The sequence below is a fragment of the Pelodiscus sinensis genome, chromosome 33 (assembly GCF_049634645.1).
Source record: "Pelodiscus sinensis isolate JC-2024 chromosome 33, ASM4963464v1, whole genome shotgun sequence".
NCBI classification, from domain to species: Eukaryota; Metazoa; Chordata; order Testudines; family Trionychidae; genus Pelodiscus; species Pelodiscus sinensis.
The window spans coordinates 2,321,368-2,346,585 of NC_134743.1; the positions used below are offsets into that span (position 1 = coordinate 2,321,368).

At 58.9% G+C, this 25,218-nt stretch overlaps 1 long non-coding RNA gene across 1 annotated transcript; it reads right to left on the reverse strand.

The window, feature by feature from the left end:
- Nucleotides 1-20,489: 20,489 nt before the first annotated feature.
- On the reverse strand, nt 20,490-24,116 carry LOC142823400 (uncharacterized). The gene is made up of 4 exons (XR_012898617.1): nt 24,008-24,116; nt 23,195-23,339; nt 22,230-22,731; nt 20,490-20,580 (listed from the first exon to the last, which is right to left on the reverse strand). It is a non-coding gene; the product is annotated as an uncharacterized LOC142823400 (long non-coding RNA).
- Nucleotides 24,117-25,218: the final 1,102 nt, after the last annotated feature.

Consider the following 25,218-nt stretch of genomic DNA (forward strand, 5'->3'; position numbering starts at 1 on the left):
GCTGAGAGCCAGGGAAGAGAACATGTAGAAGGCACCCTTTCACATACATCCCTGCACAAACCCAGACAGGGAGGGTCCGCATGCCACACACAGGGCGGTGTGGGGCAGAGGATTGAGGGAAGCCCAACTACCTCTTCCAGAGGTTGCTGGAATCCAGTTCCTGAAGTTCCTGTGTCCTTCCCTGTGTCATCCCAGTGTTTACAGGACATAGGATAGTCCTTCCCTATTGTCTTGTTCCGCTATTGTAAGCATCTGGGCTCTGGAGTTCATTCCCTAAGATAACACCTGTGCCAAAGTCTGAGCCATTATTGCTCGGTTGCAGGGAGTCCTGGTTTGTTTATTTGTATGATCTAATAAAGATCTTGTTATTGGTGTCTGAGTGACACTAAACATTGATGACAGATGCAGAGGGTCAGGATGCTGCATACAGCCCGTCTTCTGATCAATAAAACCATAGATCTAAGTGTTTCAGGCTAACAACAGGAGCAAGAAACTGAGCCGACCAAATCCTCTGCTGGGACTGAGCCATGGGGGAGCAGGACGGGAGGGGAGCAGGAGGCATTTCCCCAAACTGCCTTAATTGCCCCCTGAACCGTGGGCAGCCTCCCACAGTGGCGGATCCTGCCTTATCTGCCCCCAAATGCCTTCAGCAAAGCAAAGTGCTTCTGGAGAGCAGACTCCAATTGGTGCCTCTCTGCTCTCACTGACTGTCTGGGCGCCTTGCAGATTTTGTTGGGGGGGGAGGGGCTGTGACTTTAAGCCAGAAGCTATTTAGGCACCTGAAAACGCTGCTTCTCTGGCAAGTAATTTAGCCGCTAATGACAGAAGCCCAGCCCTAATGCCTATAGAAACCAGAGACCAATATTAGCCCCATTCAGCTCCAACAACCTGCTCTGACGTCTTGTAGCAAATCTTAAAAATCAGCCAGTCGTGCCCAGCACCTCAGAGAGACACACCAAATGTAGCTGGTGGCAGGAGCGCTAGTGGGCACAGCCCACTTCTTCCGCTGAACGGAGTGCAGGCGCCCGGGGCACCAATCAATGGCAGAGACAGAGAGGGGACGGGGACGGAAAGAGAAGGGGAAAAACGGGGGGAAATATTGTCCATGAGAGAGTCCCCACCCAGTGAGGCTCGTCGAGTGGGCTGGCAGTGCTCCACGTCCCTGGCTTGACTTTGATGCCATTGGGGGTGCAATGGAGCAGCCCATCCGGCTCAGGGCTTTGTGCAAATCTCCATTCCAGGGGTCAGACTGGTCAATGGAGCCAAGCGCTGCAGCCTCGCTCTCCAGCGGGGCGGAGAGGGGGGTTGAAATTGCTCGTTAATAGTGTGACGGCGCGATGGGGTTCCCCCGTCTCCTGCACCCCGAAATGGCATGAACAGACTGCACCAGCCTGTGGAATAGAGGAAGTTTATTGCCTCTCCAGGATACAGCACAGCACAAATGTAATCTGGTCACAGAGCTGGGCTAGGATGCCTCAGGCCCCCTTGAGATGGGGGAGACTGGGCCCCTAAACTCCAGCCCCTTTCCCTAGGCTCTCCTCCATCCTCTCAGACAGCAACTAACTACCCTCTTCCAGCCCTGCCCCCCAGCCAGGGCAGCATTCCACCTTCCTTTGTTCCTCTCCATGGGGGGTGTCTGGCCACTGGTTTGCATAGTGACTCATCCTGTTTTGCTGGGTCGTGGTACCCACGGCAGCCAGTGGGGGTTACCCCAGAGCCAGCAGCATAGAAACCAGCCAGGTACCCCCACTACATCACAGTTCTCCCCCCTCTGAGAGCGAACTGAGCAGGGTCACTCCACTCATGACCTAGGGAAGTTCGGGTCCTCTGCGTGGGAACCCGCCCTGGGGACATGGGTGCTCCCCTTGACTCAGGCCGGCCGTGGTGAGGCCCCACATGAGCTGGCTTCCCTCTGTCCACTCGCCGCCCCGCTCCAGGGCGACTGGCACAGGCCTGTCCTCGGGGGTCACACCCACCCTTCCGCTGGCCTTGATCTCTGGCCAGGGTCTCTCGGGTCGGGACCATGAGCCCAGCGAGCCTTCTCTGGACAGCCAGGGTGGCTTCCATCCCCGACGCTCCATCCAGGGAGGCCTTCCCCTCCCATAACTCTCTCAGCAAGCCCAGAGGGTCCTCTATCTGGGGTAGAGACCCCCAAGCCGCTTTCCTACTGTCTTGGGCCTCCCCGCCCCTCTGGCAGGAGTCACCAGACCGGCAGTACCGCTGCACGGCTGTAAAGATTCCCGGCCAATAGAAGTGCTGGAGCAGCCTCAGCCGGGTGCTCCGGATCCCCTGGTGGCCCCCAACGGGGACGTCGTGGGCCAAATACAGCAGCTTGAGGCGATACTTTCGGGGGACGACCAGCTGCCGCTGGACCCCCCATGCCCTCGCCTTCCTGGGGGGAAGCCATTCACGGAACAGGAGTCCACGCTCCTGCAGGAATCTCTCCTGGCCACCTCTCTCCCGGGGCTGAGCTGCACGGAGGCCAGCCTGGTCCCTCAGCCTCTGCAAGGAGGGGTCTGCCTGCACCTCAGCCTGGAATTCAGCTGCTGAGGCAGGTATCGGGACCTGTTCCCCACCTCTGCCTAGGTCCGGAGTCCCAGCCTGGCTGGACCCCGTGTCCACTGGGATGGGACCCTGAGGACGCTGCCCGGAGTCCTTCCCTGGACCCACGTTGTCAGCCCCCCACTGGCTCTGGCTCCGGGTAGTGACTAGAGCCCGCTGGGATTCATGGGGCCACTCCTCTAGGTCATTCCCCATCAGCACCTCGGTGGGCAAGTGCGGGTGGACCCCCACTTCCTTGAGGCCCTCCTTGGCCCCCCATTTCAGATGCACCCTGGCTACAGGCACCTTAAACGGGGACCCGTCTATGCCCTTCAGGGTCAGCTGGGTGTGGGGTGGTATCCGCTCTGGGGCCACTATGTCAGATCGGGCCAGAGTCACCTCCGCCCCCGTGTCCCAGAAGCCCGTCACCTTCCTACCATCCACCTCCAGGGGTATGAGGCACTCGCTCCGCAGGGGCCGCCCTGCCCCCACCCAGTACACGGAGAAGTCCGCCTCCCGAGGGTCAGACCTCCCAGGGGAGGTGCACTGAGCATCCTTCTCCTCTCTCTGAGCTGAGGTTTGCCTGCCAGCCCCTGCCTCTGGGGCAGCCTGCCCTTCCTCCCGCCCCAGCCAGTTAACCCTGGAAAGTCCCCGGTCCTGGGACCTGGTGCACTGAGCCCTCTTGTGGCCTTTTTGCTCACAGCGATGGCAAGTTAGGCTTTGGGCTGTGTCTGTCCAGGCCCTGGCTGGTTCTCTGGGGCGCAGACGACCTGTTCCTTGGTCTCGCCCCGTAGTTGACTCCCTCCGTCGCTCAGCCGAGATCCGGTCTCTGCGCGATTCCCTTTCTCTCCGGGACTCCCGTTCACACCCGGACCGGCTCTCCGTGAACTCGTCCGCCAGCCTCCCGGCCTCCTGGGGGTTCTCTGGTCTCCGGTCCTTGAGCCACAGCCTCAGTTTGGGTGGGCACGCTTCATAGAACTGCTCCATCAGGACCAGCTTGAGCAGCTCCTCTGCGGTCTGGGCTCCGACTCCAGACACCCACTTGCGGCCGTATTGCGACAGGCGGGAGGCCAGATCCACATAGGTCTCCCGTGGCCCTTTCTGTACCCTCCGGAACTTCTTCCTGTACATCTCGGGGGTCAGCCCGAACTTGTGCAGCAGGGCCTCCTTGACTCGGTTGTAATCCCCTGGCTGTAGGTCCTCCAGCTGACTGAGCACTCCGGCCGCCTCCTGGTTCAGTGCGGGGATGAGCTCCTGCAGCCAGTCAGCTGGGGGAACCCGTTGCAGTCCACAGACCCTCTCAAAGGAGCTGAGGAACCCGTCTATGTCGCCCACGTCCTTCAATTGGGCCACCACGAGCCTCTCCAAGCATCTGGCAGTCCTGGGACCCTGGGGCCCATCCGCACTTGGCGCAGCCGGTGCCCCGCCGGTTCTCCTCTCTGCCATGGCCAGCTCATGCTGTCGCTGCCTCTCTCGGTCCTGGCGGTCCCTTTCTCGATCTTGGCGCTCCTTCTCTCGGTCCTGGCGGTCCTTCTTTCGGTCCTCTACTTCCAATTCCTTGATCCGCAGCTGGATCTCCAGCCGCCGCAGCTCCACTGGGCTGGCCCCTGCCCTAGATGGGCTACAGTTTGCAGGCCTCCCGGGAGACACTGTCTCATCTCTCCGGTGGGTTCCAGCGCTCCTCCCCCTCTCTGAGCCTGACACACTCTCAGGGGGGGTCTGGCTGCTTCCCCTGGGGACAAGATCCTGGCCCTGTGGCTGGTCATTCTCTTCCAGCTGGGCAATCAGCTGGGCCTTGGTTGCTTTCCGCACAGGCAAGCCCCTCTCTCTGCACAGCTCCACCAGCTCTGCCTTCAAGAGTTGGGCGTAGGCCATCTGCCCGCTGGGCCCCTCGGTGCAGACTCACCAGTCTAGTGCTGCAGCGCCCCACGATTCCCAGGAACCGCTTCGCTCTGTCTCCAGCACGCCTGGCTCCAGGGCTCTTGCTTCTACAGCGCCTTGTCGCTCGCCGCTGGGAGCTCCATCCACGGGGTGCAGTGCATCCCACTTCTGACACCAGTGTGACGGCGCGTTGGGGTTCCCCAGTCTCCTGCACCCCGAAATGGCATGAACAGGCTGCACCAGCCGGTGGAATAGAGGAAGTTTATTGCCTCTCCAGGATACAGCACAGCACAGATGGAATCCGGTCACAGAGCTGGGCTAGGATGCCTCAGGCCCCCTTGAGATGGGGGAGACTGGGCCCCTAAACTCCAGCCCCTTTCCCTAGGCTCTCCTCCATCCTCTCAGACAGCAACTAACTACCCTCTTCCAGCCCTGCCCCCCAGCCAGGGCAGCATTCCACCTTCCTTTGTTCCTCTCCATGGGGGGTGTCTGGCCACTGGTTGCATAGTGACTCATCCTGTTTTGCTGGGTCGTGGTACCCACGGCAGCCAGTGGGGGTTACCCCAGAGCCAGCAGCATAGAAACCAGCCAGGTACCCCCACTACGTCACAAATAGCACAGTCATGTTTGCTCCATTTGGGAGTGCAGGGAAGGGGGGGCGGAAGCTGCTGGCTCTTCAGAGCCTCTGCCCCTGCAAGGTCTGGAGCAGCTGGTGTAGGCACTGGATGTCGGGAGCTGGAGCTCGTCCTACCACAAGGGAACAAAAACCCATCAGGGACTGAGCCCCCTGGGCGTCAGGAGCACCAGGCCCCAGCAGCATTTCCACCTGCGCCGGCAGAGGGACCAATTCTCCCTCCTCCCTGTTGCATGAATTGCTAGTTTCGTCCCCTGGAGGCTAGTTCAATTTGCCTCAAGAAGAGAGTCACACTTTCAGGCTGGGTCCAACTCTATTTTATTGTTTGCAAACAAGGACGGCCAAGGAGCTCAGTGCTCAAAGCAGGGTCGACCTTGAGCATCGCCTGAGCTGAAACTTTTATAGATTTCACATTCCTTCTGGTCAGCGTGTCGCAACGTGATTGGTCACTGCAAGTTTACTCAGTTCCCTGGCAGAAAGTTTAGCAGCTTCTAAGACATGCGCAATCAGCTAAACGATACGTGCTGTTTCTAGCTTAAGCAATGGAGGGGAAGAAGCACACTTAGTTTTTACTACATCCCTACAGTTAAAAGAGTTGTTTTGCCCTCTGGTTACCCCACTCCCGCTTGTATCAGCCCCCAGGGCTCCTGACACCTCTGCCCCCTCCCGCCATCCGGGACACAGCTCATGTGCACAGAACCTCTCTCCCACCCCCAGAGGTGCTCGCAGGGGCAGGAGGGATTCTGCCAACAGGGACGTGGGGTGGGGGGCAGCCCTGGAAAAAAGGGTGGGTCCTGTGGGGATGGGAAGGAGGCCCCAGCCCTGCCCTACTTTCCGGTGTCTACTCTGGCTCTTCACTATGTATGCTGGGCCTTCCCCAGAAGGGCATATGCCAGGACCAGTGAGCAGAGAGCAGCACTGTCTGCAGGAAGGAACATTTTTTCTGCTCCATGAAGAGCTGCCCAAAGACCTAAAACCAACAGGACAGGAGGCTCCAGTTGACAGCCCAGAGCCTGGCCCCAATTCCTGGGGTTAGAATGGCTTCCTCCTTCCCCAGTCTCCCGCCCAGACCCTGCACCCACTCCTACACCCAGATGCTCTCCCGACCATGCACCCCAGTCTCCTGCTCTTGGAGCAGCCTCCATCCCTAAGTATTGCTCCCACCGCCACCGCTCCCATTCTAAGCACACAGGGCCCCAGCCAGTATCACCGTCTGAGCTGTGTTCTGGCCTGGCAGCATGCCCTGACCTCTCCCACCGTGACAGTGTTGCTATGCGCCAGGACCAGGCTCTCTTTGTACCAATGCCTGCCCCACAGGTCCTCGGCCTGGTGGATGGTGAGGCCTGGGAGAGACAAACAAGGGTCATTTTTCTGGTGGGTCTGAGCCCTTCCCCTCCCACAGGGGGCTGCCCAGTGGGCAGAGAGCTCCCGGCATCCCCTGTCCAATGGAAGGGAAGAGAGCCCAGAAGGACCAGGACACATCTCCCTTCGGTCCAGTTTGTGAGAAATGGCCTGGGCCCCATCCCCCCTGCTGCTGGCACCCTCAGGGTGACACTGGGGCCCACCAGTGCAGGAGGAGCTGGTACAAGCGGTGTACCCCCTTCCAACCAATCGGCTTTATGGTGCAGGAGGAGCTGGTACAAGCGGTGTACCCCCTTCCAACCAATCGGCTTTATGGTGCAGGAGGAGCTGGTACAAGCGGTGTACCCCCTTCCAACCAATCGGCTGACGCCCTCAGATGGGTCCATGACAAGGAGGCATAGTTGGGCCATGTGGTGAGCTGACGTGCTCGGTCTGACGGGTTCGGTGCCTCAGACCGGAGGGCACCCAGGCGGGGGCTGGAAGTGGCCCTGTCTCTCAGCAACATGCCCTGATTCGACCCCTCTGAGCAGTGCCCCCAGGAACCCACTATATTACAAATAGGAAACTGAGGCACAGGGCCAGGCTGGGCCTCCCAGGCTGACAATGGCAGGGGCCCCAGACTGTCAGTGGTGCAGAAAGAAGAGCCTGCCAGCGGGCAGGGAATTTCCTATCTCCTGCCAGAGGATCTGCCCTTGGAAGGGGCCTAGGTGGGACGGGTGGTACTGCCCAACTATGGGCCAGGGTAGCAGGGGGGAGAGGTTGGTAGGGGGTGAAGGAGTCGGTATCTGAGGCTGCCAGTGGTGCTGAGGCAGTTGGCCAGGACCATAGGGGTTGAGGAGTCCTCCACAATCTCCTGTGAGACCCCAAGGGACAAAGGGGCGTGTGAGACTCAGGCCCCTGGCACGTCCCCATGAGGAGCTCCCATGCCCAGCTCCCCCCAGCCAGAGGGCAGTTTTAGCTTCTAGTGATTACTGAGATCACCTCCAAATTGTGCTCCCTTCTGCATCCAACCACCATCCCAGACCCCAAACTCCTTGGTAGAAATGTGGCCCTGGGTCAATGGATAAACCCTTGGAGTGCCCCCCCCCATTACCAATGATTGACCAAGCCTGCTCCAAACGTTTTTTCAAATGTTGTTTAATCAGAATTTAAAGACAATTGTAGCCAATTCGAAGGGTGGGAGGTGGGGACGCAGCTGCTGGCTCCTCAGCTCCTGGTGCGCTCACTGGCTGTCTTCCTGCTGCAAGGGAAGCAGAATCTGTCAGACAGAGATCCATCCCCGGGGAGTCAGGGGTACTGGGCCCCAGCAGCATTTCCACCCTCCTCCCACTAGTGCTGAGACTTGTTCTGCTCCCCGCTCACCCCCCTGTCAGGCCAGCAGCCCGTAGGGTGAGCTCCTGACCCCCCTCCCAGGGCTCCTGACACCTCTGCCCCCTCCCATCTCCCAGGACACGGCTTGTGTGCGCAGAGCCTCCCCCAACCCCAGGACGCTCGCGGGGCAGGAGGGATTCTGCCAGCAGGGACGTGGGGTGGGGGCAGCCTGAGGAAATGGGGGGGGACTCCCTGAGGGGATGGGAAGGAGACCCTGCCCCTGCCCCACTCTCCTGATCTGCTCCGGCTGCTCACCATGTATCCCAGGAGCTGATGGGCCTGCCCCTGCAGGGAGTGGGCCAGGACCAGCCCGGCCTGGCTGGGGCGCCGCAGGGGGGAGCGGGCAGCGAGCAGAGCCTTGTCCAAAAAGCAGTTCTCCTGCTCCTGAGAGAAGAGCTGCCCAAAGACCTGAAATCAAGAGCACAGGAGGTTTCAGCTGACGGCCCAGAGCCCGGCCCCAACTCCTGGGGCTAAAACAGCTTCCTCCTTCCCCAAACTCCCTTCCAGACCCTGCACCCAGACGCTCTCCTCACCCGGCACCCCAACCCCTGCCCCAGGTCACAGCTTCCTCCTGCCCCCAAGATCCTCCCAGACCTCACCCCCCTCCACAGAACTGGGCAGCGCTAGACCACTTGCCAACATCAGAAAGTGTTACCTCCCCCCCCCCGCCCTGGCTCCACTTCTACGGGAGATCCGGGGCTCCGTGCGGTGCTTCCCCAACGAAGCGCTGCCCCTATCCACGGCTCAAATAGTCGAGGAAAAATGCATCGACCATTCGATCAGCTCTTGGGGCAGGCGGGAATCCAGCCACGGGCTCAGGTGCTGGGGGGAAAGAGGCAGGTCAGGACCCGTAGGGAGGCGTTGGTTATGGGTAGAGCCTGGGGCTCCTCTCAGACTGTGCCCCCCACCAGCCACTGACACTGCTCCTCTCTTGGCCCCCCTAGGAAGCAGGGACAATGGCCCCCTCCCTCCCCATGGGGCTCACCTCCATTATCAGCTGGAGCCGGGCGGTGTCTGGGGACTGGATGAGGAGATTGGCCAGCAGCGCCTGGAGGAGATCAGCAAGGCCCCAGCTGAGCTCCTGCAAGACAAGGGGGAGCCCTGGGTCAGAGGGTGGGTTGGGGTTGGGGGATCCAGGCCACCAGAGGCGGCTCCTGCTCCTGGCTGTCGGGGGGGTGAGGGAGGGGACGTACCTGCGTGTGGATGGGATGTCGCTGCCAGTCCCCAGACACTGTCTGTCCCACGGCCGCCCTCAGCAGGGGGCTCAGGAGCTGGGCCTGCAGGGGAGGCTTCAGGGTGCTGGCAGGAGAGAGGGGCAGAGACTGTTAATTCAGCAGCAGGATACAGAGACTTTCCCACTCCCTGGTCAGGGGATCTGCACTGGGGCGGGAGATGCTGCATCCCCGTGGCCGGGCTCCTCCTGTCCCAAGGGCCTGTCAGACCCGTGGCCCCGGGAACCAGGGGGGTCAGTGGGAGCTTGGCCCTGGGTGGCGCATCCCGCTGGCTGGTTCCCCCACCCCATCTCCCCCGACCTGCTTCCCCCCGTCAGGCCTGCTTCCCGCTGGCTGCACTGCCCCACATCCTCCCACCCTCCCTCCCGGCCAGCCCTGCCTCCCTCCCGGCCCAGACCCCCACCCTCATCTGAGATCAAGTGTGTCCGATATTTTTCTTTAACTCACCTGGTAACCCTACTCCCATTGCCGGGTGGGAGCCTGGGCAGGGTCCCTCACCTCCGGCACAGCAGCAGTGGACAGAGGGGTCAGGCCCCCCCCTGGCCAGCGGGCCAGTGTTCTTGGCCGGGCACTCGAGGGACAGGGACAGCTGGGCCCCAAGCTCCCTGGGGGGGGGGGGCTGAGCTGGGATGAAAGGGAGGAGACAGGGCCCCATCAGAGTCCTGCTTCCAGCTCCCAATCCCCCTGGGCCAGGCGCCTCCCTCCCCACGTCCCTCCATCCCGGCAAGCCCCCTGCTTCCCGCCGGCTATTCCCTTCCCTCCCCTCCCCGCTTCCAGTTCTCCCCCCGTCAGCCCTGCTCCTCCCGACCTCCTCCCAGCCAGCCCTGCTTCCCGCTGGCTGGTCTCCCCCGCCCCTGATCTGCACTGCAGCGTGGGGGTGTTAAATTGCCCAGGGGCAGCAGGTGGGGCCAGAGGACATGGGGGGAGAGAGCCAGCCAGCCGGAGTGGCCGGGAGCCCTGCTAGAGGAGGGTGCCCGCTGGCCCCTCCAGGGGATTTGAGAACTGGCCCCAGCCCTAGCCCTAAGGCACACTGAGTTAGAGACCCGTGGCACCCAGACCTTTCAAGTGTCATGGCCCCTTGGGAGTCCCGGTGGGAGGCAGGACACAGACCCCTTCTGCCATCTCACTAGCTGTGCCAGAGGAGGGCTGCTGGGGGGCTTGGTAACCAGGCCATACCTGGGGGGCCCTAGAGGCCTGGAAGGCAGCAGAGCTTGGGGCCCAGGGCCCGAATGAGGCTGCTTTACACGGCCAGCCCAGCAGCAGGCCGGCCCCCCATGCCATACTCACAGCTTTCGATGTTGTTCCTGATGCTAGAGAATCTCTGGCCTCCCTCCTTCAGCAGAGTGGAGCGCTCGGCGGCCATGGCTGTGCCCAGAGCATGGCTCCCTAGCCAGCTGGCGTTCTTCTGCGGCTGCAGGCCATGGCCGTGCTGCGCTTTGTGCTGCACACGGTAGGGGAGGCTGGGAATGAAGCCCTGGCTGCCCAGCATCTGGGCCCTGGCCGCCGGCTGCTGCGTGATCTGCACCGTGCGTCCCAGCAGCGAGAGGGGCACCACGGTCATTGGACGCTGCGTCTCCATTGGCCTGGGCTCGGTGATGTGGAGCAGCCAAGAGAGCTGATCCGCAACTGATGCCCAGATCCCGGATGAGGTTTCATCAGGGCTGGCAGAAGAGGCGTGGGGGCAGGGTATTTATCCCCCAGGATGCGTTGCCATGTGTCACGTTGCTGAATTGGAGGGAAGCAGCCAGATTGCTGCTGCATACCCAGAAATTGGTATGGTGGGAGCCATGTGGGGTATTGAATGGGAGATTATTGTTTGTTGATCTTATGTACGCTATTTATGTGAGTGTATAATGTCTATGTGTGTAGGTAGGAATCTGTAATCTGTGTGGAAGCTGAATATTTCTGTGAATGTGGTTAAGCATGGCTATGGACAGGCTGAGTAGCAAAGCCCTGTGGAACAATGGCTCTCAATAGGCTATGGACACACCCAAAGAATGGGATTTGTCACCTGAGGGCAGCCAGCAGGGAACATAGAGATTGGCCTCTGACCAGGTGACTTGCTGCATACAAGAAGAGGCCAGGAAGGGGATAAAAGAGGCCATGTGGTCGATGCCATTTTGTTCTCAGCTCAGCACTTCATCCCAGAGGCAGCACTGCAGGGATTGAAGAGCCCGGAAGACCTGTGAACCCATCCTGATCGTAGGATGTGCAACAAGAACTTTTAAACCAGCAGCTGCAACATCTCTGCTAGAGCCTGCATCGAGGACTGGGAGATTCGGTGCATGTAACGTACTGTACTTTAATAACCTTACTCTCGTGCTTTTCTTTCTTGTAATAATAAACCTTTAGATATAGATTCTAAAGGATTGGCCCAGCGTGATTTGTGGTAAGGTCCAGAGGGTAAATTGACCAGGGATCTGTGGCTGGTTTCTTGGAACCGGACAGAACTTGTTCGTGGTAGGTGGGATTGGGTGCTAGGACCCCCCACCTGTGTATGAGGCCCGGGGCCATCTGGGGCATGGATATTGCTGGGGTGTCGGAGGGGTTTTGCTCGGGAGGCTTCAGGCAGGTTGCTGAAGCGCTCTGTGAGACTGGTTTGTGGCCTGTGTGGAGAGGTCACCAGTCGGGGGCTGTAAGTAGCCCCGGATTCGAGCAGTTCGCCCTGAGCGGACGCCCTCAGCTGTGCCCAGACACGGCCCGGTCCGTCACACCATGTCGCCAGGCGGTCTCCAAGCCAGCCCCAAGGGGCATCTTTGTGCCTGCCAGGAAGGCTCCAAAACAAACGTATAGCGACTGCACCTTCCCCACAGTGCCCGACCCCCTGAGCCGCAGTCCACGAGCTAGCCGTCATCGCTACCTCGGCACTCATCGTGCAGCGCGCCCACGCCCCGCCATGCCCCGCCCCGGGCCAACGCCATGTCCATCCTCAGCTTCAACCACCACAGCTCTGCCCGCCCGCAGCTCTGCCCCGGTGTCCCGGCTGGCTTCCAACTAGGGGGATGGCTCTGGGACGGCGAATGCCCTGGGCCGTGGCCAGCTGTTCCTGCCCCCTAAGGAAATGCCCTTTGCACCAGGCTGTGCCAGCTGGACAGGGTGGAGACACACCAGGGTGGAGGCTACAAGGCCCCTTCGGGACCATCCCCTGTGCTCTGGGGCATCCCCCTTGTGGGGCCAGCGGCAGGGCAGAGACGGCATGTGGAGGACACGGAGCTGTCCCCTGGTGACGGAGCCCTGCGTGTTCCCTGCCGTGGCACCCAGACAGCCGTATACCTGGCACACTCCTCTCTGGCCTTGGAAGCCACGGTGTCTTGGAAGAGGGAGCCGGTGTGCTTCAAGAAGGGCTCATACTTGTCTGTCCCACGCGCTGGGTAAATGCGCTGGTACCCGCCCCAGTGAGCATTCTCATATGTCTCTGCTTGGGCCAGCCAGGCCGTCAGGCTGCAGCTACACCGGACCTGGAGGACCAGGAATCAGGCGCACATGGCAGGCGCCACAGAGCAGCCTGTGGCCTCGCGGTGCTGCTCTCTCCTTGCTCGCGCGGTACCTGGCTTCCCGAGGCAGCTCGTGGGCCTGGAAGAGCTGCTCCTTCACCCGCCGCTTGTCCTCCTCCAGGCTCGCAGGTTGATCAGCTTGATGGTGTCACAGAGCAGCGCTTCCTTCATCTCCCGGTCCAGGCGCGAGTCCGTGGTGAAGCTGGGAGAGTGATTCACCTGCACCACAAACGACTCGCCTGACACCCAAAACCGCTGCTGGGCTCCGAACCCCTCCTCAGGCAGCCCCGGGCCTGCAGCTGCTCCTCGTACGGGCTCCCGCTGCTGCGTGGTGCTGGGAGCAGTGACAGGTTGTGACGGCGCGTTGGGGTTCCCCAGTCTCCTGCAGCCCCGGAATGGCACGAACAGACTTCACCAGCCAATAGAATACAGGTGGTTTATTGCTCCTCGACGATACAGCACAGCACAGATGTAATCTAGTTACAGGAACTGGGGCTAAGAGGCCTCAGTGCCCCCCTTGAGATGGGGGAATCCCAGCCCCCTCCCCAGTTCCTTCTCCCCTGCTTTCCAGCCAGGAACTCACTCACTCTCCTCCAGCCCTGCCCCCCAGCCAGGGCAGCATTCCACCTTCCCTTGTTCCTCTCCATGGGGGTCAGCTGGCCAAACCAGTCGGGATACCCTCTTTGCATAGTGACTCATCGCTTGTCTGCTCGGTGGTGCTACATACAGCAGCCAGAGAGTTAGCAGGTTACCCCCCACTACGTCACACAGGTGCCGTGTGCAAAATGATGTTTTGGCGGCAAAAGTCTTTACAGTCTGCCAGACTCCATTTTAAAAGTCCCGGCATGCATCTGAACTTCATTTTGAATGTCCGTCTGAATACTACATTTCTTTTAATATTAATTCTCTATTAACAATCCCCTCCTTGATGGTCTGTTACCAGATGCAACTGGAATAAGACCATCAACTTTTACCCTTGAACAGAAATGTAACAATCACTGTTTAACCTATATATCTTTCAACAATAAAATGAACTACTTTGTTTCTAACAAATCAAACTTTGCTTTAGTAAATTTTCCCGGTCTACAGGGACATATGTACATACTTAAACATACCAAATACAGGATAACAATCACTTGTAAGGTAATGCACAGTGAAACAGGATTATAAAACCATGAACGTAGGCTGATGTTATGCCTCCAACTCTCATTATCATCCTCTATCCTCTTAACAACTTTGTGGATGGTGTCAACTGCATGTTGTACTGCCAATCTCATATGCCCAGTCTTCCCTTTTAGCTCCTGTGCATAATTACTTATCTTTCCATGATTCATTAGACCTTTCACAAGTTCTAAATTTGGTCCTACGTGAATTGGGGTTAGGTGTTTAAACATCCTAAAATCCTCGAATACGATGGTTTGATTTATGTCGTGTAATGTGACATTTATATCACACCCTATGATGGAATGGATTTTACATAAACATAAGTTGGAGGTTGAGGGATTATTTACAGGATAAAATTGGTTGATTAGAAACACAGGACATCTGCTCCTAACACATATGCAGTAGCTATCGATTTGCACTATTACAGACTCATTCTGGTTGGCAATTGAGGGAGCATGTAGGGTGTATTGGCACTCCCCCACTTCGGACTTTAGGCATAGGTGGGATTCTTCCCATACACCAGTGGTGCAGGTGTAACCTAACTCCTTCTGCTCAGTGCAGGCCTGTAAATTGATGGTGTAATAGGTGCCATTTCGTAGATACACCCATCTTCTGTTTTCGATTGTTGTCATAATCGTTTCTTTGATGTAGATTCCCAGATATATTAAAGGGTGTATGATTTCTTCTGCTGATGCTCCTGACAGCATCAGTACATCTAAAGTAATTTGGTCCCAGTTGGGTTCATAGACGAAATTAATTACTTTCTACCAGTTCTAATGATTTTTCTCGAAATCATTAGATTGACCCAAAAGAGTATTTCTCCTGTGAGACCCCAAGGACAAAGGGGCGTGTGAGACTCAGGCCCCTGGCACGTCCCCATGAGGAGCTCCCATGCCCAGCTCCCCCCAGCCAGCAGGATCTGCCCCCACCTCCCGCTGCCTCATTCCCCTCCTGCACGGCAAACGGATCCTGCCCAGGAGCCCCCTCCTCCCATCTGGGACTAGCTCAGGCCTTATCCCCCGGCCGGGTCCAGCCCCTAATTGCCCCCCACTCCAGTTACCAGCCTGGCTCCTGCTCCAGAAAAGGTGATTCTGCCAGACAAGGGGAGGGGCAGAAGGAGGGGGAGGAGGGGAGACACTCCGGGGAGGTAACTAGGGACACCCGATTTAACACTTTAGAACTGAGATCACCTCCAAATTGTGCTCCCTTCTGCATCCAACAACCCATCCCAGACCCCAAACTCCTTGGTAGAAATGTGGCCCTGGGTCAATTGATAAAACCTTGGAGTGCCCCCCCCATTACCAATGATTGACCAAGCCTGCTCCAAACGTTTTTTCAAACGTTGTTTAATCAGAATTTAAAGACAATTGTAGCCAATTCGAAGGGTGGGAGGTGGGGACGCAGCTGCTGCCTCCTCAGCTCCTGGTGCGCTCACTGGCTGTCTTCCTGCTGCAAGGGAAGCAGAATCTGTCAGACAGATCCATCCCCGGGAGTCAGGGGTACTGGGCCCCAGCAGCATTTCCACCCTCCTCCCCCCTGCGCTGAGACTTGTTCTGCTCCCCGCTCACCCCCCTGTCAGGCCAGCAGCCCGTAGGGTGAGTTCCTGACCCCCCTCCCAGGGCTCCTGACACCTCTGCCCCCTCCCATCTCCCAGGACACGGCTTGTGTGCGCAGAGCCTCCCCCAACCCCAGGACGCTCGCGGGGCAGGAGGGATTCTGCCAGCAGGGACGTGGGGTGGGGGCAGCCTGAGGAAAGGGGCGGGGGACTCCCTGAGGGGATGGGAAGGAGACCCTGCCCCTGCCCCACTCTCCTACATCTGCTCCAGCTGCTCACCATGTATCCCAGGAGCTGATGGGCCTAACCGTGCAGGGCGTGGGCCAGGACCAGCCCGGCCTTGCTGGGGCGCCACAGAGGGGAGCGGGCAGCGAGCAGAGCCGTCTCCAGAAAGGAGTTTTCCTGCTCCTGGGAGAAGAGCTGCCCAAAGACCTGGGCAAATGGAAGGGCAAAGGGGGCAGGAGGGGAACACAGAGGGACGCATCCCCCTGCAGCCCCAGACCCCCCGGCTCCGAGGTCACTTACGTCAAACCCCGGGAGGGTGGTGGCGACTCGCAGCAGGGCCGTGGTGCTGCCAAGGGCCCTGGCTCGCTCCTGGGGCAGGCGGGACTCCAGCCACGGGCTCAGGTGCTGTGGGGGAAAGAGGCAGGTCAGGACCTGTAGGGAGGCGCCGGTTCTGGGCAGAGCCTGGGGCTCCTCTCAGACTGTGCCCCCCCCAGCCACTGACACAGCTCCTCTCTCGGCCCCCCCCCCCCGAGGAAGCAGGGACAATGGCCCCATCCCTCCCCACGGGACTCACCTCCATTATCAGCTGGAGCCGGGCGGTGTCTGGGGACTGGACGAGGAGATTGGCCAGCAGGGCATGGAGGAAATCAGCAAGGCCCCGGCTGAACTCCTGCAAGACAAGGGGGAGCCCTGGGTCAGAGGGAGATCCAGGGGGATCCAGGCCGCCAGAGGCTGCTCCTTCTCCTGGCTGGGTGGGGGGGGGGCTAGGGAGGGGACATACCTGCGTGTGGATGGGCTCCTGCTGCCAGTCCCCAGACACTGTCTGTCCCACGGCCACCCTCAGCAAGGGGCTCAGGAGCTGGGCCCGCAGGGGAGGCTGCAAGGTGCTGGCAGGAGAGAGGGGCAGAGACTGTTAATTCAGCAGCAGGAGACAGAGACTTTCCCACTCCCTGGTCAGGGGATCTGCTCTGTGGGGGGGAGAAGGGTCGGCGGGAGGGAGGGGAGCTTCTCCTGCTCCCTTTCCAAACACCCATTCTCTCCATCTTTCCTCTTCCTGGCCGGAGCCCGCACTGCCCCTGTGCACAAGGGAGAGTTGCCCCCTGCTCCCTGGGAGCCTGGCAAAGCTGGGGAGCAGCGCCTCAGGGCGTACGGCTGGGAAACAGCCCCATGGGACTAAGCACCCTGACAGGGAGTAAAGGGACTGGGGAAGGAGCAGCCAGAGCAGGAGAGGGGATGAGGCCTGAGCTCCCCGGGGTCTGCAGCCCACCCTAGTCCGACTGACGCTACACAGTTACTTGGAAACATCCCTTCTTTACCAGGTTGCTGCTGCTGGGGTTGATGTACCTCCTGGTGGCAAAGCGGGCCAGCCCTTTCTCGGAGACAAAAATCTTCAGGGGGTCACAGGACGTGACCAGGACATAGATGCGCATGTCAAATTTGAAGCATCAATAAGGAAGGGCTGTGAGAGACAAGGGCGGCGTGGTCTGGGGATCTGCTCGGGGGGGGGGGGGGAGGTGCTGCATCCCCGTGGCCGGGCTCCTCCTGTCCCAAGAGAGCAAGGGCCTGTCAGACGCGGGGCCCCGGGAACAAGGGGGGTCAGTGCGAGCTTGACCCTGGGCGGTGCCTCTCTAGGGCCCCCCAGGGCCAGACCCCTCTGGCCTATCATTGAAGGAGCTGCTACTGCCTCCCTCCCCCGCCCCATGCCAGCTGTTCCCCCTCAGCATCTGGCTGCCCCAGGGCCCTGGCTGGGCCTGGCCTTGGGGGGAGGGGAAGCCCCGTCCATGCTCCTGAGCGTTGGGCAAGCGTCTTGTGGAGCCGCAGCAGAACTCACTGGCGCTGCGCCAGGACCGTGCGCGGAACAGGCAGCGCCCTGGGATCTGCACATGTCCGGCTAAGTCCCCTCCCCGCTGGCCGATTCGCTCCCCAGACCGCTCCCGGCCAGCCGGTTCTCCCCACTTCTCCTCCTGAGCTTTCCTGGCCAGCCCCGCTGCCCCCACAGCCTTGCTTCTGGCGGCCAGTTCTCCCCTCTTCCCCCAGATCTCCTCCAGCCAGCCCCGCTGCACCTAACCCCCCTCCCGACCCTGCATCCCACCGGCTGGTTCCCCCACCCCATCTCCCCCGACCTGCTTCCCCCCGTCAGGCCTGCTTCCCACTGGCTGCACTGCCCCACATCCCCCCACCCTCCCTCCCGGCCAGCCCTGCCTCCCTCCCGGCCCAGACCCCCACCCTCATCTGAGATGAAGTGTGTCCGATATTTTTCTTTAACTCACCTGGTAACCCTACTCCCATTGCTGGGTGGGAGCCCGGGCGGGGTCATTTCCGCAGGGCCCCTGGCCTGGCATCTGCCGGTGTCTGTTCTAGGGGCCCGTTGCCCAGCGGGGTCCCTCACCTCCGGTACAGCAGCAGTGGGCAGAGGAGTCAGGCCCCCCCCCGGCCAGCCGGCCGGTGTCCTTGGCCGGGCACTCGAGGGCCAGGGCCAGCTGGGCCCCAAGCTCCCTGGGGGGGCTGAGCTGGGATGGAAGGGAGGAGACAGGGCCCCATCAGTGTCCTGCTCCCAGCTCCCAACCCCCCTGGGCCAGGTGCCTCCCTCCCCACGTCCCTCTGCTGGAGCCACCAGAGAGAGGAGTTAACGAGACCCCCAGCTCTTGGGGCAAAGGGCAGTGGGCAGGGGCCCCCATGGGGACTTGCACCCCCAGCTGGTTTTGCAGGGTTTGGACTGGACAGTGCCAGCCAGGCCATACGTAGCTACACAGCAGAGAGGAGGGGGCAGGTCCGGGGAGAGAGGGAATCCTGGGGGCCGGACTCACTCGCGCTTCGCTGCGACCATGCGCGGGACAGGCAGGGCCCCGGGATCTGCATGCGCCCAGGCCAGCCCCGCTCCCCACTGGCCCCTCCCCCCTTGGCCTGACCCGCTCCCCCCAACTCCATCCCGGCTAGCCCCCTGCTTCCTGCCGGCTGGTCCCTTCCCTCCCCGCTCCCAGTTCTCCCCCCGTCAGCCCTGCTCCTCCCGACCTCCTCCCAGCCAGCCCTGCTTCCCGCTGGCTGGTCTCCCCCGCCCCTGATCTGCCGCGCCAGCTCCGTTCCCCCCAGCCCCATCCCAGCCAGCCTCACTCCCCTCCCAGCCAGTCCCCCCTTCCCGTTCTGAGATCACGTGTGTCTGGGATGTTTTTCAAACCCATCTGGTAACCCTTCCAGGGGACAAGGAGGGGCCAGGGCCAGAAAGGAACCTGGCTGGAGCTCGGGATGGAACATGGGTCCTTATCGTCCCTGGGTCTCCCCTGAGCCTGGAGAAGATGAACTGGGCCCAGGTCTGGCTCAGGCCCGGCTCTGACTCTGTCCTCCCCAGGGGTCACTCCCAGCCCGCGGCCCTGCTGCTGCCGGCCCTGCAGCCTGCGGGAGCCGCCAGGTCACGCCAGGCTCAGGGGCCGGCTCAGAGGACACTCGCCTCCCATGCCGGGTGCTGGGGGGCAATTACAACCGCGCTCTGCTGCTCCCTGGGCCCTTGGCGCACCCTTGGGATGCTCTGGGCGTGATCCAGGAGTTGACGTGCTGCGGGGGAGAGAGGTGGGGCAGGTCAATAGACCCGAGCCCGGCCTGTACCAATGAGCCCCCATCCCCATCCCCATCCCTGGGGCTGGGCCCTGGTGCCCAGGAGGTGAGTTGGATCCATTAGGCACGGCTCTTAGGAAGGGCCTTGTCTCTCCAGACCAGGACAATGTGGATGGATCCCATGGGGGGGGAGAGGGAAGTTGGGGGGTGCAGGATTTGAGGTTCTTGTTCCGAGAACCAGCCAGGCCCTGATTTCAACTCCCATCTCCCAACCCTGCCCCTGAAGGGGGAAGGGCCCAACACAGCCCTGCCCAAGGGTTCCCAGTCTCCCCTTTCCCGCCCCTCGCCCCCGGCGCTGAAGGAAAACAGCCTCCCCCTACTCGCCCATGCTCACCTCCCCGCTGTCTGCGCGCCCGTGTGGGGATCTGCCCACAGGACCCCCGAAAAGCCGGCCCGAGGCCAGACCCCGCCGTGCTGAGGGTCCCCCTGGCTAATACCCTGGCTGGGTTTGCTTGGGGACACACACAGGTAGGAGCTGGCCGGCAAAGAACCCATAGCCTCCCCTCGGCAGCTCAGGTGAACAGCTGGGAGTGAGGAAAGGACAGAGCTCAGAGCGTCCAGCCGCGCCCTGTCAGCTTCTTGCGCTGCCCACAGAGCTGCTGGGCTGTTCACGCTGCTGGAGGTGGCTGCTGTGAGCAGAGGGCAGGGTACCCACCAAATCCCCACACCCAGGGCCCTCTCACACCAGCCGTTTGCTCGGCCCCAGTCTCCCGACTCCCCAGACCTTTGGCCAGCGAGGCGGGAAAGCCCCTGAGATGGAAACACCCTTCTTTCAGAGGGGTCCCCCGGAATTGTACCCTGCTCCTGCGAGCAGGGACCATGCTCTGGCCAGGGAGAGTGGCAATTCTCCCGCAGCCATTCTGCCTCTTGCACAGTCAGAGACAGACAAGCAACCCTGGGGTCAGACCTGTGGCATGAGCGCCCCTCCTCCACGCACACGGGCCCAGCCAGCAGCACTCCAGAGTGTGGCTCGCTAGCATATACCAGTGCCAGAGGCCGGCTAAGCCCCTGCCCCACGCGCTAACAATTGCTCCTTCCTGGCCGCAGAACTCGCATGTGCCCGAGCTTTGCTGAAGCCAAAGGGAGGCGCTCTGGGCAGATTCCAGCAGTGCGACTCGTGGAGCAGGACCCCAGGGCATGGCGAAAACACCAGCAGGGCGTTTGGGTCTCATTCCCAATGGCCTTCAGCCAGCTGGCGGTGTTTATGTGACGCCTACGGGCCGTGGCTCCGACAGGCAGCCCGGGCTGGCGTGGGGACATGCCTGCTGATGACAGCCCTCCACGAGAGGCGTTTGGTAGGCGGGGAGGTGAAGAACGTCCCCCTAGTTGGAAGCCAGCCGGGACACCGGGGCAGAGCTGCGGGCGGGCAGCTCGGGCCATACCTGCGGTGGTTGAAGCTGAGGATGGACATGGCGTTGGCCCGGGGCGGGGCGTGGGCGCGCTGCACGATGGGCGCCGAGGTAGCGATGACGGCTAGTTCGTGGACTGTGGCGCGGCTCAGGGGGTCGGGCACTGTGGGGAAGGTGCAGTCGCTATACGTGTGTTTTGGAGCCTTCCTGGCAGTCACAAAGATGCCCCTTGGGGCTGGCTTGGAGCCCCCCTGGCGACATGGCAACGCATCCTGGGGGATAAATACCCTGCCCCCACGCCTCTTCTGCCAGCCCTGAGCGCAGCAGCCAGGCCAGCGCGGCACGGTGCAGGGCTGAGTGTGTCCCCCTCCCACGGCGCCTCCCTCAGGAGTCTGACTGGGAACATACTGAGGTATGGCCTGTCTCTCACTGGCCATCCCTGTGGGAAGGGGCTTTTTGGCAAGCCCGGGCCTCCCCCAGCCCTCTCCCCCTTCTCCTCGGACACTATCGCAGCTGCTGCCTTCTCCCCTTCCCACTCAGGACTCATGCCCGGCTCCCTCTGCCTGGGCTCCAGCTCTCGGCCTACGGGCCGTGGCAGGGTAGCAGCCGTCGCCCCGGGACTCCGGGAGACTCTGAGCTCTAGCGCCCTGCTGGAGCCCTGAAGATGAGAGCAGGGCAGGGCTCTCCAGCTCCCGGCCCAGGCCAGGCTGCTGGCCTGCGAGGCTCATTCCGGGGTGACGGGAAGCAGACCGCCCCAGGCCCGACGAGGCCTGTCTTGGGACATGGCTGCTGAGAGGGACAGGCTGCTGTGTGGCTCCCACAGTCACCGTGAGTGCAGCGGTCCCACCCCTGCTGCCGGCCCCAGTTAGCTCAGGCCCGCGGGCCAACCCGCGTGAGGGGACAGCTCTGCACCCACCTGCCCTGGCCCACAGGGAGTCGGAAGCTGCTCCAGCCCGGTTGCACTGCAGCGTGGGGGGGTTAAATTGCCCACGGGTAGCAGGTGGGGCCAGAGGACATGGGGGGAGAGAGCCAGCCAGCCGGAGTGGCCGGGAGCCCTGCTAGAGGAGGGTGCCCGCTGGCCCCTCTGGGGGATTTGAGAACTGGCCTCAGCCCTAGCCCTAAGGCACACTGAGTTAGAGACCCGTGGCACCCAGACCTTTCAAGTGTCGTGGCCCCTTGGGAGTCCCGGTGGGAGGCAGGAGACAGACCCCTTCTGCCATCTCACTAGCTGTGCCAGAGGAGGGCTGCTGGGGGGCTTGGTAACCAGGCCATACCTGGGGGGCCCTAGAGGCCTGGAAGGCAGCAGAGTTTGGGGCCAATCTAGACGCTCTTTTCCGCAAATGCTTTTAATGGAAAAACGTTTCCATTAAAAGCATTTGCGGAAAATCATGCAAGTCTAGACATAGCCCTAGGGTTTAATTTTTCAGAAAAATTCAGTTTGCAAAAATCAGACTGTACTCGTGACCACAAAAACAGTGCATAAGAGTTTCACAAACCTCCAGTTTCATGTGTATTGACCTTCCTAAATAACCACCTAGCTAAGATCAGGAAGATACTGCTGTAAAATGGTCTTTCAACTGAAACCTTCCTGGCCTGATTCCATGCTAAGTGGTTGGCCCCCGGTTTGACACTGGAGTTAGCTCACTGGTTCACAATTGTAGAAAAAGTGAGGTGTCTAGAACCCCAGTTTCAATTCCATACTATTCCCACGTACTGCAACACAGATAGCACCACACACGTCAATAGCAATCTGCATTTTCTGCTTTCTCTTTTATCCTCCATGGACCACGTCACTCCCAACTAGCACTTTACCTTCAAGGTACTGCAGCAGAGCTGGAATCTTTACTCCCCACATCTCACCCACTGCTGCATGGATATTTTGGTGCAAGGCTTTTAGCAGCTGCAAGACAGAATATCCGTGTCCTTCTCTTTCATAAGGAGATGAGGCTACAACCTGTCAACGACGGAGAAAGCTAAGTTCTGCAGCAAGATACCAGCTTGTTCCTGAAGGAGGAAATATTTCAGATTCTCTCACTGTGGAGACTACACACTGTAGAGCTGCTGCTTCTACTGCAGTGACTTCCTAAAGAAGAAAGTATTCTAACTAGCATGAGGGTGTAGAACAGTGTGTCTCTGTCTGATCAGGGGAGGGTGGAGAGAGACCCAATCATACACATTCTTCAGCCTAAAGCATTTAGCTGGAAAACTGATTTTTATACTTAACTGTTCCACTTCACATTTATCAGAAAACCTGTTCTCCGTGGTCTACTTACCAGGAGTCGTGCCAGCAATCCCTGAGGTGTAGGGAGTCTCCCTGGGAAAAGAAATAGACGATCATTAATTATGCCAGACTTTGGAGAATCCCGCTGATGTTGTTCACCTAGCCATTTCCAATGTGCCCACCAATGTTGCATGCAGCTGATAATATTTGCATTTCCATAGTGTTTTCAGGCAGAGCATCTCAAAAGTGTTTTACAAACATGAGTTAATTCCTCCTCATAGCACCTCTAAGAAACTGGCATTAATTAGTCCTCAATTTCACAAGTGGGAAAGCTGAGAGAGAGCAAGTGATTTCCCCAATGTTATATCAGAATTTTGGTGGTGATCTGGAACCAGAACCCCCAATTTCTAGCTCCCTCCCATTGCCATGTTTTAATCCCAAGACCATCCTGCATTCCTTTTAGTCTCTTGACTGAAGATGAGAGAATTGGAACAGGCTGAATCTGGTCATTTCATAGTGGCTGGTGAGAATAAATGAAAATGTTTCTGTTATAAACCTTGTCCACTGTAGTCCAGGCAAGCAGCTTCTCCTCCTTCTTGCATCTTTTTCTCAGCCATTTCCTGGAGGCATCTGCAGAGAGGCTTCAAAGTGCCAGTGTACTGAGTTGGCACCACATACGTTAGAAGCCTTGGCCATAACACCTGCACAGAAGAGCAAGACAGTTCAACACTTGGCTATTTTCATTCCCCCACCTCCTACTGGCTGAATCCTTCTGTCATGCACCTTCTCCTTTTAGTCATCACTGACCCTTCCCTGTCTCGTTACCTTATCTCTATCTCACTTTCTCCTCCCCTCCGCCATCATCTCACTCTACCTGTCCCAGTGATCCCTCTCTCTACATTTTAAGTACACTGCCTTGTTTGGTGAGCATTAGCAATCTGGTTCTCATCCGGAGATGAATCATCTTTCCCTGCATTATAAAGCTACTTAGACGGCACCATAAATTCATCCTGCACTTTTCAGACATACAGAAGGCACAATCACGGCCCCAATAACTGTTTAAATACAGGATCACCAAGTCTACATTTCCAAGGTATTCATGGGGAATCTAAGGAGACGTGCACTCAGGCAATGGTGGTAATTAAAAGAAAACCACTGCATTATGGTTCCTTCCAGTGAAGTTCCTTTTTATCTTGTCTGTACTGTGAATAGCTTCCTCCATGATACAGAGGTCCCATCATCTCTGACAGGAACTTGACCTGCTGTACCTCCATTATCCTGACTGGCAAGAAGCTTCCTTATGGAGAGGTACAGTAGATATACGGAAGAATGTCTTTATTTCACGAAGCAGTAGCAACATGTCACTTACTCGGGTCATTCCAGTGACTGATATGTTCAGGCCTTGCAGGATGTGAATGCACATAGTTTGGATAGTGCTTTCTTCCTGAACATCCCGGGAGGGAAGTTTTGTCCCCTGCTATGAGATAGATACATAGAATTTACTAGCTAGTGGGAAAACACTGGCTGTAGAATCAGTGTCTATTTCTTACAAAGCCTTTCTGAATATTGATCTGAGAGCTTTTCCATTGCATTAGGAGTGCACAAATCATAAAATCATGGATTAAGGATGGAAGGGACCTCAGGAGGTCATATAGTCCAACCCCCTGCTCAAAGCAGGGCCAGCCCCAACTAAATTATTCCAGCCATGGCTTTGCCAGGCTTGGCATTAAAAACCTCGAATGATGGAGATTCTTAAGGGAAGAGAATAACAGAAACACCTAACTGGTGGGTCAGAACCCAGGCTTAGGAAAACCCCAGCACAAGGGGACACAAAGAAGATGGAGAGAGGCTGTTCTCAGTAGTGACAGATGACAGAACAAGAAGCAATGGTCTCAAGTTGTGTGTGTGTGGGGGGGGGTGGATCTTAGGAAAAATGATTTCACGAGGAGGGTGGTGAAGCACTGGAATGGGTTACTGAGGGAGGTGGTGAGATCTCCATCCCTAGAGGTTTTTCAGTCCCAGCTTGACAAATCCCTGGCTGGGACGATTTAGTTCTCTTCAAGCCCTATCGTTCTATGATTCTATAAAAGAGGTCCTTGAACAGTATTCATTTCTTCTTTTTATCTCTGAGGAGAGCCACTCAGACTCTGCCCAGTGGAAATAAATATGCAGAACCTAGAGGGAGCCATTCTGTTTGTTCTGATGCCCCAAGCAGCTTGACCATTCAGTGCATAGTGAATGTGAGTCTATCTATAGGCTAAATTCTGTTCTTCCTTACACCAAACTAAATATTGATCAGCTCTACTGATTTCAGTTTAAATAAGAGCAAATGTGGCCTGATAAGAAAGAGTTGCCTCCTACTTTCTTTGAGATGGGTAGGATGAAAAAGAGGCAGTTGGTGAGTACAGGCAGTCCCCGGGTTACGTACAAGATAGGGACTGTAGGTTTGTTCTTAAGTTGAATCTGTATGTAAGTCGGAACTGGCATCCAGATTCAGACACTGCTGAAACTGACCGCCAGTTCTGACTTACATACAGAATCAACTTAAGAACCCCAGGCGTCCCCAAGTCAGCTGCTGCT